Raw genomic sequence first — 11,448 nt, forward strand, 5'->3', positions numbered from 1 at the left:
AGCGGAAATTGCACACGGAAATGGTGCAACGGAAATGATGCAACGGAAACGATGCAACGGAAATGGAGCAACGGAAATGGTTGCGGCTGAAACAAGTACTTCTTGTGTGTATGCATATGGTATGTATTTAACAAAAATTTGCTAATAAAAGGTTAGAGGATAACACTTAGAAATAACAATACAAGAATGAAAGTAAAGGTGAGTACGTATATAGATAAAGAAAATTATAAAGGCAAAGGTAAAAATAAAAACAAAAACAAAAACGAAGATGTGTAAAGATAAAGGTAAAAACGAAGACCAAGGTAAATTTAAACACTTTACTTATACATATATATAAGGGCAAAGGTGAATGGGAATATGTTGATGGAGAAAATGATAAACATAAAAGTAAAAATAAAGAAGAGGATGAGTATACCGATAAAAGTAAAGACGAAGATAGGGGAAGAAAGATATAAAGGAAAGGATATAGAGAGAGACACAGATACACAATCTGGGAACTATTTTGGGATTTTAGAGATTTTCGAGATTCTCGATACTTATCGATTAAATAATCGATATTTTTATCGGTTTTGTAATCGATATTTATCGATTTTTACTGTTCTATTTTGTTGTCTATAATTATCGATTTATTTGTTAGCGATTATCGACTTTGTTATCGATTTCGTTATCGATATTTATCTATTTTGTTATCGATATTTGTCGATTTTGTTATCGATATTTGCCGATTTTGTTATCGATATTTATCGATTTTGCTATCGTATTTTTTCGATTTGGTTATCGATTTTGTTACCGTTATTTATCGACTTTGTTAGCGATATTTATCGATTTTGTTATCGATTTTGTTGTCGATATTTATCGATTTTGTTATCGTTATAACTCGATTTTGTTATCGATATTTATCGATTTTGTTATCGATATTTATCCATTTGGTTATCGATATTTATCGATTTTGTTATCCATATTTGTCGGTTTCTTTTATCGATTTTGTTATCAATATTTATCNATTTAACGATTTTGTTATCGATATTTATCGATTTGGTTATCGATATTTATCGATTTTGTTATCCATAATTGTCGGTTTCTTTTATCGATATAAATCGATTTTGTTATCGATATTTATTGATTTTATTATCGATATTTGTCGATTTTGTTATCGATATTTTTATTGATTTTCTAATCGATTTAGCTACCAATGGTATTATCGATGTTGCTATTGAAATTTTTATCGAATTTGTCTTCGAATTTGTTATCGATATTTGGATGGACGTTATATCGATAGAGTATGAAGATAAAAATTAAGATATTGGAAAAACAGAATAACATGAATGTTATTAAAACGAACAGTGCTAGAGGTAGAGATCTACATTGATAGAAAAAAAGCGAAAAAATATAACCTTAAGCAAAAGCAGATGTGTGTATGTATAGATAGATAAGTAACGTAAGTTTCACTTCTACAGTGTGGCCCAGGCCCACTTATTTTTTTTNCGATTTTGTTATCGATATTTATTGATTTTATTATCGATATTTGTCGATTTTGTTATCGATATTTTTATTGATTTTCTAATCGATTTAGCTACCAATGGTATTATCGATGTTGCTATTGAAATTTTTATCGAATTTGTCTTCGAATTTGTTATCGATATTTGGATGGACGTTATATCGATAGAGTATGAAGATAAAAATTAAGATATTGGAAAAACAGAATAACATGAATGTTATTAAAACGAACAGTGCTAGAGGTAGAGATCTACATTGATAGAAAAAAAGCGAAAAAATATAACCTTAAGCAAAAGCAGATGTGTGTATGTATAGATAGATAAGTAACGTAAGTTTCACTTCTACAGTGTGGCCCAGGCGCACTTACTTTTTTATATAAAAACATATTTTAAACCAAACAAGACGATTAAATCCTCTTTCTTCTGAAATGCATATTTGTATACCTCGTATATAAAAATTTGAGATTTTTTTATAAAAAAAGATATTTTCAACAAGAAAATTACCAACTGATTTTTAAAAATTAATACCGTTGTAAAGACGATTAAACCCCCTTTCTTCTGATATGCATATTTGTATACTTCGTGTTTAAAAAATTGAGAAAAACACTTAAAAGGANTACTGAGCATCTTTCTCTTTGACACCATGTCTGAAATCCCACGTGATCTGTCAAATACTAATGCATGAAAATCCTAACCTCAAAAAAATCACCCGTTATAATGCTAGTACAATTTGATGGCAATGAGTTTTCCATTCGAAATCAAAGAAGGACAGCCTATGAAAATTTTTGTGATTGTAGAAGTATACGTGTACATCGGCGTAGCCAGAATGAAATTTAGGGGGGGGGGGGCTCGACCCTATTAAGCTGGCATTTCAGGGTACTATTTTATATATATATAAGGAAAATTTGAAAGTTGGTGGGGGGGGCCTCGATCACCCCCCTGCCCACACCTGGCTACGCCCATGTACGTGTATATTTGTAAACTACTACATAGAATGAAGTGCCATATCATAACAGTGAAAATGAAGTATGACAACTTTTTTCAAAATTTAATTTTGATGCATAAATGCCTCTTAGAGCATCAAAAAGTACATTTAAAAAAAATATATATATACCTACATTATTTTAGCGGTTAGGGCTCGGTATGACGAATTTCTCCGATGCTCCTCGTTATTTGTAAATCTGAAAAATTGGAAGATAGAAGATCTTTTCCTAACAAAGACAAAACTTATTTACTCATAAAGCGGTGTGGTATTTTATATGTTGGCCAAATCCAATAAAGCTCGTTATTCGATTCCCTTCTATGCTTCCTCTCTAACTGGTATTTTTATCCTCTGCCACCACCAACGGCCGCAGCGCTTCTCATAGATTTACAAATTTTTTTTTTTTGTTAATTTTTCATAAGAGTTGTTTTTAAATAAAAATTTGTGAAACCGCTCCTGAATTTTGAAAAGTAAAATTGTCATTCTAAGTACATTCTCTTATCGGATCTATCTTTCTTTTTTCAATATTTCGGCACTCTGATGTTGGTGAATGTACTCTAAATGTACTAGCAATATAGAAGTATCACATACATATATTTCTTTTAGTGATGCCGTGAATACCTGTGCGATGCGCTGTTATTACCGTCTTAGTACATTTCAAAACGTAATGCTTAGTTAAAAATAAAATTATAGTTTAAAAAACTAGAACCTCCCTATTATAATTGCCATTCGTACTGTCATGAGGTATGTAACTTGAGAATAGAAATCGCTGCATCTTTTAGGCGCATCAATATTACATGATGCTTACGACGTATACATTGCATATGACAATTTGGAAGTCATCCACTTTTTCTTCGGGTGCTGGGAAAAAAATAATTGAAATGTCATTCACATCTAATGCCTTTAGGGCTGGTTTCTCCAACTCAACTTAACTTAGTTAAGCCATTTTTTGGACTTATTAATTTTCACCATCTAGGCTAACCTAAGCCGAAAGTAAGCCTACCATTTAATTGGCTTATTCTTGACTTACGACAGTGTTGCTGTAGTGCACAATGTAAATGGAAGAAATAGTACTTATTTCGTTTGTACAGCTATAGCAACCCCGCTATAATAATCTTGGCGTCTTTATTTGAAGTGGTTTATATTTCTGTGTTAAATGTAAATTTTTGTAAATAATAATGGATGTTGTAGATTCAGATGAAAGAGATTTCGATTTTGATGTTCTATAAGAAACCGTTCTTCGACGAAAAAGAAAAATATTTTCATTATTACGATGATGTTGATTTTCGTGATCGATTTCGTATGTGCAAAGATGCTGCTTGCTTTATTTTTTCTTTAATAAAAGAAAAAATTTATATTGGAACACGGTAAGATCATATCATTTGACGAATGTAATGTTTTTTTCCTAAATTACTTTTCCATTGGCAGCAACAACACTATGCAACCACAGCAAATGTTTTTCATTACACTCAGGTTCTATGCATCAGGATCTTTTCAGCAAACTGTGGCAAAATGAGAAGTAAATTAATATTAAGCTGGAAAACGCAAGATTTGTATTATGATTGTTTTCTTTTCAAATGAAATTTATTGAAGAAACTGAGAAGCATAGTATAGATCAAACCGAAAGCAAAAAAGACTCAGTTTTGTGGAAAATATGTTCAAATAGCATGAAAAAAAAATTTCCAACANTCGGTTCATGACTCAAGGATTTTCCGTAATTCGCGTATTTGCTACCGATTGGAGGCGAAGGAATTTCTAAATGCAGTCATTGTTGCTGACAGTGGTTATGAAAACACGAACGTCGTGTTGACGCCGCTTTTAAATTGTAGAAATAGAGCAGAAAATCTGTATAATGAGTCGCACATCAGAACTCGAAATTGTATTGAGCGCTCATACGGTGTGTGGAAGCGCAGATTTCCCGTGCTATCCATGGGGATTCGAATGAAGGTCACGACAGTTCCTTACATTATTGTAGCAACAGCAGTACTGAATAATGTTTGCATTCGCTTTAATGATAAAACTGCACCACAACTTCTACCGGAAATTGATGATGCCGTAACTAATGTTTTAACAGTTCCACCAAACTGCTCAAATGAAGGACGTTCTCGAAATGACCAGACAAGAAAAACTATAATAGATACATATTTTGCTCAAATGTAACTTTATTATTATTATTTGTCGGGAAAAATATAATACATACAATATCTGTGGTCATAAGCACTAATCGCCTGAGTAGACTTAAGAAAGAATTGAGTTATATATGCTATGGTATTCTGCAACTACTATTCCATGTGTATGTGAAGTCCAGGNTATTATTTATCGGGAAGAATATAATACATACAATATCTGTGGTCATAAGCAGTAACCGCCTAAGTAGACTTAAGAAAGAATTGAGTTATATATGCTATGGTATTCTGCAACTACTATTCCATGTGTATGTGAAATCCCCATCTCGCCAGCCAGCCTATTTAAAAGGTTAAAGACGAACATATTTTGGTTTCCCCATAAGGTTAACATTATAATCCAAATGTTTAAAACGTTTTTTCTCGAAATCAGGTTTTTCGACTTATTCGGTTATTGCTCATGGCCACAGATATATGAATGAATGACTGAGTGGAAGATCGACCTATCTCGGGAGCCAGTTCGAAAACGCCCTATCTCAGAAAACTTTTCAAGAACGCCCTACTTCAGAATTTGATTGAAGAACGCCCTGCTTCAGTATTTGGTTGAAGAACGCCCTACTTCAGAATTTTATTGAAAAACACCCTATCCCAGAATTCGGTTCAAACCGCCCTATCTCAAACGAAAATACATTGAAAATGTGCTGAAATAGAGCGGTGTTGAATCGGCAGCTGAAATAGGGTGTTTTTGAACCAAATTCTGAGATAGGCACCCCTATTGCGAGTGTCGACTAGTGGTAGATAAACGACTATTAGTCGATTATCGATTCTCCGTGGTATTTCNGGGTGTTTTTGAACCAAATTCTGAGATAGGCACCCCTATTGCGAGTGTCGACTAGTAGTAGATAAACGACTATTAGTCGACTATCGATTCTCCGTGGTATTTTCAAAGTCGTTTTCTCGTTGAATAAGTGAGTGGGAATAGTTTATAGTCGCACATCCTTTTACAATACAAACAAACAGTTGTAGAAGGATGAGCGACTAAAAACTATTCACAGTCGCATATTGAACGATAAATCGACATTCACAATACCATGGAAAAGCGATAATCGAAAACTAGTAGTTTATCTTCTACTAGTCGACACTCGCAATAGGGGTGAGGGTGTTTTTCAATAAAATTCTGAGATAGGGCGTTTTCGAACTGGCTGCCGAAATAGGTCGATCTTCCACTCAGCCATCGATATGTATGTAAATAAAAAATTGGAGGGCAAGAATTTACGGTAATCGACTCCAAAATATTAAATTATAAGGGGTATTCACCAAATTGACCAAGTGGTCTGGCACTCTGGCAAAAGAGCAGATTAGCTCAAACAACAACTTTTGTTACAGTATCCCACATATCGTTACCTTAATTCCCAAAGGCCCTAACCAACACTTTTTTCGAAACCGCGTTTTTCACAGATTTTTGTAGGAGGTATTAAAAGACGCGTTCAGTAAAAATTTTAAAGTGTAAGTACCAAAAACAACGGAGTTACAGCCACTATTTAAAAAGCCCTACCTGTTTTTATAATCGGCTTGTATAATCGGTTGTCGACTTCGACGTCGATGTAATTTTTTCATAAAAAAATAGCCATCGTAAGTCCAACTCCAGTAACGCTGACCACAGTTTTTTACTGAACGCGCCTTTTAATACCTCCTACAAAAATCTGTGAAAAACGCGGTTTCGAAAAAAGTGTTGGTTAGGGCCTTTAGGAATTAAGGTAACAATATATAGTTTGATATACAACTTACATCCCATTAGAAAATTATAGATGCTAACCTATATATATATCGTCATGAGGAAAATAATAGGGACACGATATTTTGAACAGTTTTGGCAATTATTCTTTTGTTTGTTTAATGTTTATTATTTTTTTTTATAAAAATACAGCAAATTATCTAACAAAAATCATATATGTACATAAGTCTAAGTTGCAAGTTTCTATGGAAATTTATATTTTTATAAAACATAAGCGAAAAAAATGGGGTAAGAAGCTTTTCATTCATTGCGAAAAATTGGCTGTACCTAGACTTTTGTTGCCCACTATGTATATGCAGACATTGAATTGTAACGTTTGTAACCGTTGTTTTAGTTTTTAAGAAAATTTCAAAAGGAAAGGGTTAACTTAACTTTAATAAAACTTATTTCTAAAAGGTTTTAGTATTTTATTGAAAATTAATTTACTTGAAAGTGAGAATGTGTGTATTTTAAAACATTTGTGTTAAGTTAGCAAACGTCCAAAATGTTCTGCGGCTTTCTTTATATATTTTTTTATCGTGGTTTTTACTCATTTATGTATTTCATTTTTATTTTTATACGCGAGCGCACTTGTGCACAAGGGTATTATAACTTTGTTCACATAACGGTTGTTTGTAACAGGCAAAACGAATCGAGATAGATATAGACAAATGTATACATAAATGATCAGAATGAAAAGAGAAATCGATTAAGCGGTGACTGTCTGTCCGTCCGTCCGTCCGTCCGTCTGTGCACACGATAACTCGAGTAAAAATTGAGATATCTTAACGAAACTTGGTACGTGTACTTCTTTCTGGCGTAGGACGGATGGTATTGAAAATGGGCAAAAATCGGACAATAACCACGCCTACCTCCCATGTAACGGTAATTTTCAGAAATACTAAAACTGCGATATTTTAGTAACTACTGAAGATAATTCACTCAAAATTGATATTTACAAAAAGTTTTAGACTACAAATAAGAATATTATAAATTTTTGGAAAATGGGCGTAGCCACGCCCACTTATAGTTACATGTGTGTATCTTGGTAACCGCTAGACCAATTTCTTCCACACTTGGCAGAGTTGTTGGCCTTGACATAACCTACGAAATGGCCAAAAATTTCTAAAATCGGACAATAACCACGCCCGCATCCCATATAACGGTAATTTAGAGAAGTACGAAATCTTCGATAAATCGGTAAATATTGAAGCTAGTGTGTTCAAGATTGATGCTTGCAACAATTCTTTACCAGGAAATACGTTTATGGTAAAATTTTGGAAAATGGGCGTGGCACCGCCCACTTATGATCATATCTATATATCTCGGTAACCGTTCTACCAATTTGTACTAAACTCGGTGTGGTTATTCTACTTGCCACATAGAAGCAAAACGCTGAAAATTATTGAAATCGGACTAAAATTACGGCCGCTTTTCATATAACGGTAAATTTCAGAAATGCTTGAAACTTCAATATTTCGAAATTTAAGGACGCTAATTTACTCAAAATTTATACACCCCGGCTTGCCATGTAGAGGTAGCTTTCGGAAAGGTGAAAAACATATATTTAATACTTGCGCCGGGTATTTAATGTTCGGCTCCGAACTTAGACTTTCTTACTTGTTATTTTATAGTAGGAGATCCGAATAGCGCACGACCATCACCCATCTGTTTAATGGATGAAATCTATTTTGTATGGCATTTAACGTGTTAGTAAATATTTCCCGAGTGGGTTGGCAGAAAAAATCCTGGACAAGATATATTTAATTAATTGTTNCAATTTGTTTAATGAACAAATTACATGTATACCAATCGAACGCATAAAGCCTATAGAATGTGAAAACGTTGGGTTGTCTATTTAATTCCTGCCGTACCTATCGGGTTGGCCAACGTTTTCACATTCTATAGGCTTTATGCTTTCGATTGGTATACATGTAATTTGTTCATTAAACAAATTGGTGCAAAAAATAATGATAATAATTTTTGTACAATTAATTAAATATATCTTGGCCAGGATTTTTTCTGCCAACCCACTCGCGAAATATTTACTAACACGTTAAATTTCATACAAAATAGATTTTATCCATCAAACAGATGGGTGAAGGTCGTGCGCTATTCGGATCTTAGACTGTAATATTACATATGTATTAAAAAATAAAGTATAACGTAAATAAAAAAAATAAGACATTCCATTCAAACAAAACAAAAACAAAAAACTTCGCTTATTACTACTACACTGGTGATCAAAACCGGGTGCATGGTGTTTTTCTTTAATATTTACAATGATTTCAAAGTTTATAGAGAAGTTGGAAAAATTAAAAAAAATTTCATTAAAATTTCGAGCTTTTTAGACGGGGTTTAATAAAATTGATGGGTATGTAGTTGGATTTCATGAAATTTTAATCAAATAATTGCAAGTTTTAAGGGGCTAGAAAATCGCGTTGAATTCTAATAATTTTCTTCTGACGGCTTTTTCGGTTTTTCCATATAAACAAGAATTTCTTGTGTAGAAAATGTGTTTGCACAAAAAATTTGCTCCAGTTTTTATAAATTGCACTTGTTACATGAAAGTAAATAGCAAAAGGCGTCAGAAGAAAATTATTAGAAATCAACGCGATTTTCTAGCCCCTTAAAACTTGCACTAATTTTACTAAAATTTCATGAGATCCAACTACATACCCAAAAATTTTATATAAAATCATGCCCGGTTGCACCAATAAATTTTAAATTTATCAGCCTGTTAAAATTTAAAATAACAAATTTGTTCAGTCTGATAAGTTTTAAAATTTATTGGTGAACCCGGACACCAGCCTAAAGAGTACGAAATTTGATTTTTTTTAATTTTCCAGCTTCTTTATAAACTTCAAAATCATTGTAAATATTAAAAAAAAAACCATGCACTCAGTTGTATATTGTCTGCTGATTGGAAGATCGGCCTATCTTAGCAAATGGCCGAAGAAGGCTCTATTTTATAATTTGTTTCAAAAACGCTCTATCTCAACTGCCGCTTCAAAAACGCACTATCTCAACATATTCTCAGCTGATAGGGCGTTTTTGAAAAATACATTATAAAATCGGGCGTTCTTCGTCCATTTGCAGCAGGCGATATACAAATATGAATTTATCAGGTGGTTCCATAATTCACGGCCGGGTGAATTTCAATAAAATCCGCTTTGAATTCAAATTGGCAGGGGTTGAAATTCACTCGGAAGTGAATTGTAGAACCTGCGAGTATAAAAATATTTACACGTTATATAAATTTTATTTATTTCCAATTTTTCTTTTTCTAATCGAACGCTAAGTAATTCCATTTCTATGGCCTGACGTTCCTTATGTTGGCGAACCTCCAACTCGTGCCTTTCGCGCATGAGCTTCATTTATAGCTCCACTCTCTCCTCTTCCTTCTTTGCCAAAGCAACGTCTGCCTGTAATTTAGACTCTGTCCATTTGCTTTTGATAGAAGCCAGATTCGACGAGGTCTTCGGGTTTTTGTCACACAGTCTTCGAGGTGTCCACAGTGGTGCGCTCATCTTCTTCCTTCTTCCGCAACTGGAAGTATACAACATCAGAATTTCAACAATTTAGGAATTTTAAGAACTTACGATGAACATCCGCCAGCACAGTATCTGAATCGCAAGTATTCGCAATACCCTCCATCTCTTTGTCATTTAACATTGACAACATCCTCTCCTCTACACCTGTCAAAGGGGTTGGAGGTGTTGCAGAACCACCTCCAGTGCCATAGATGCCTCTCCGCTCTTCAGCTGCCTTGGCCTTTGTAACATATTTTATGTTTTTATATTTTTTTTTCAGTTTTTTGGACTCGCGTAAAATTTCGTTTGTGGCGTTGAATTCCTGCGCAATCTTTTCCCATGCAACTTCTGTTTTCTTTGAACTGATGCAGTCAGTTTTTTTGCATTCAATTACACTACTGTATTTGCCACAAATTTCAAACAATTTGTTCGTCTCGGACGAATTAAATGTAGGTTTTCGCGACATATTTCCAAATTCTTAGTAAAATATTACAATGTGTAACGAATCACAACTGAACATAACTATTTGAAATATACACGCTAGACAACCCAGCCAGAAACGTAGGAAAAATACTACTATTTAAAGAAACAGCTGATAGGGTTACCGTGTGCAAAATTATTAAGTCGCTCAGTTGGAGAAACTGAAAAAAGGCTTAGCACAAAATCGTAGCTAACTTAAGTTATAAATAAGTTTAAGCCTAAGTCTTATTGGAGAAACCAGCCCTTAGAGTATCCCTTACACGTATCAAGTGTCAAAATTAATTTTTTCGCATCTTCGATTTTTGGCTTTATGCGCGAGTTTTCAAGAATCCGGACCATTGTGCGCCGTTCAGAGTTGGCGTAAAACTGTAGGTCCATCCCCATTTTGTGGCATTATCAAGGCGCACGCCACAAATCGGAGGAGAATCTCGGCCAAACGCTTACGTAGGTGTAAGCGCCAATCTATTATCTTATTATTAGTAAACTGAGAGAGCAGCGTTCAAAGCGAGTAACATAGCTTTATATAAACTTTTGGAAAAGATGTGTGGTAGTCCGACATATGGGTTCCATAGCCCAACTGGTATTTACCTCATCGATGAGTTCAGTCTTTAATTTATGTTTGCGGGAGGTAAGAGGTATGCCCACGTCTTGAGCAGAAGTATGTTTGTACCTCAGATATTCAATTGCAGCTTGATTGCCAGAATATACAGGGTGTCTCAGAAGTAACGTGCCAAACTTTAGGGCAAGGTAGGTGGGGGGGTGAGCTCACTGATAAACAAAAAATTTTTAGGTAAAAGTGTCACCGTTTTTGAAATATTTACATTTTTTCGAATTTAAAAAAAATCGTGCCTTTTCATGTGTTTTCTTTAACTGCAACTACAAACCGGGCAATACTTAGTAAATTTTTTATGTAAAATACTTCCAGATAGTTGCCTCTCCATACTCAAATGCAATGTAGTTAAAATAAATTAAGGAACCATCATAAAATTAGGACTATTTCTGGATTTTTAACTTTTTGATATTTTCTTCCCCAACTTTGACTATCTCGGGTGAAAAAAAA

This window comes from Rhagoletis zephyria, unplaced genomic scaffold, assembly GCF_001687245.7.
Source record: "Rhagoletis zephyria isolate East Lansing unplaced genomic scaffold, Rhagoletis_zephyria_1.1 Rzeph_scaffold_00065, whole genome shotgun sequence".
Lineage (NCBI taxonomy): Eukaryota > Metazoa > Arthropoda > Insecta > Diptera > Tephritidae > Rhagoletis > Rhagoletis zephyria.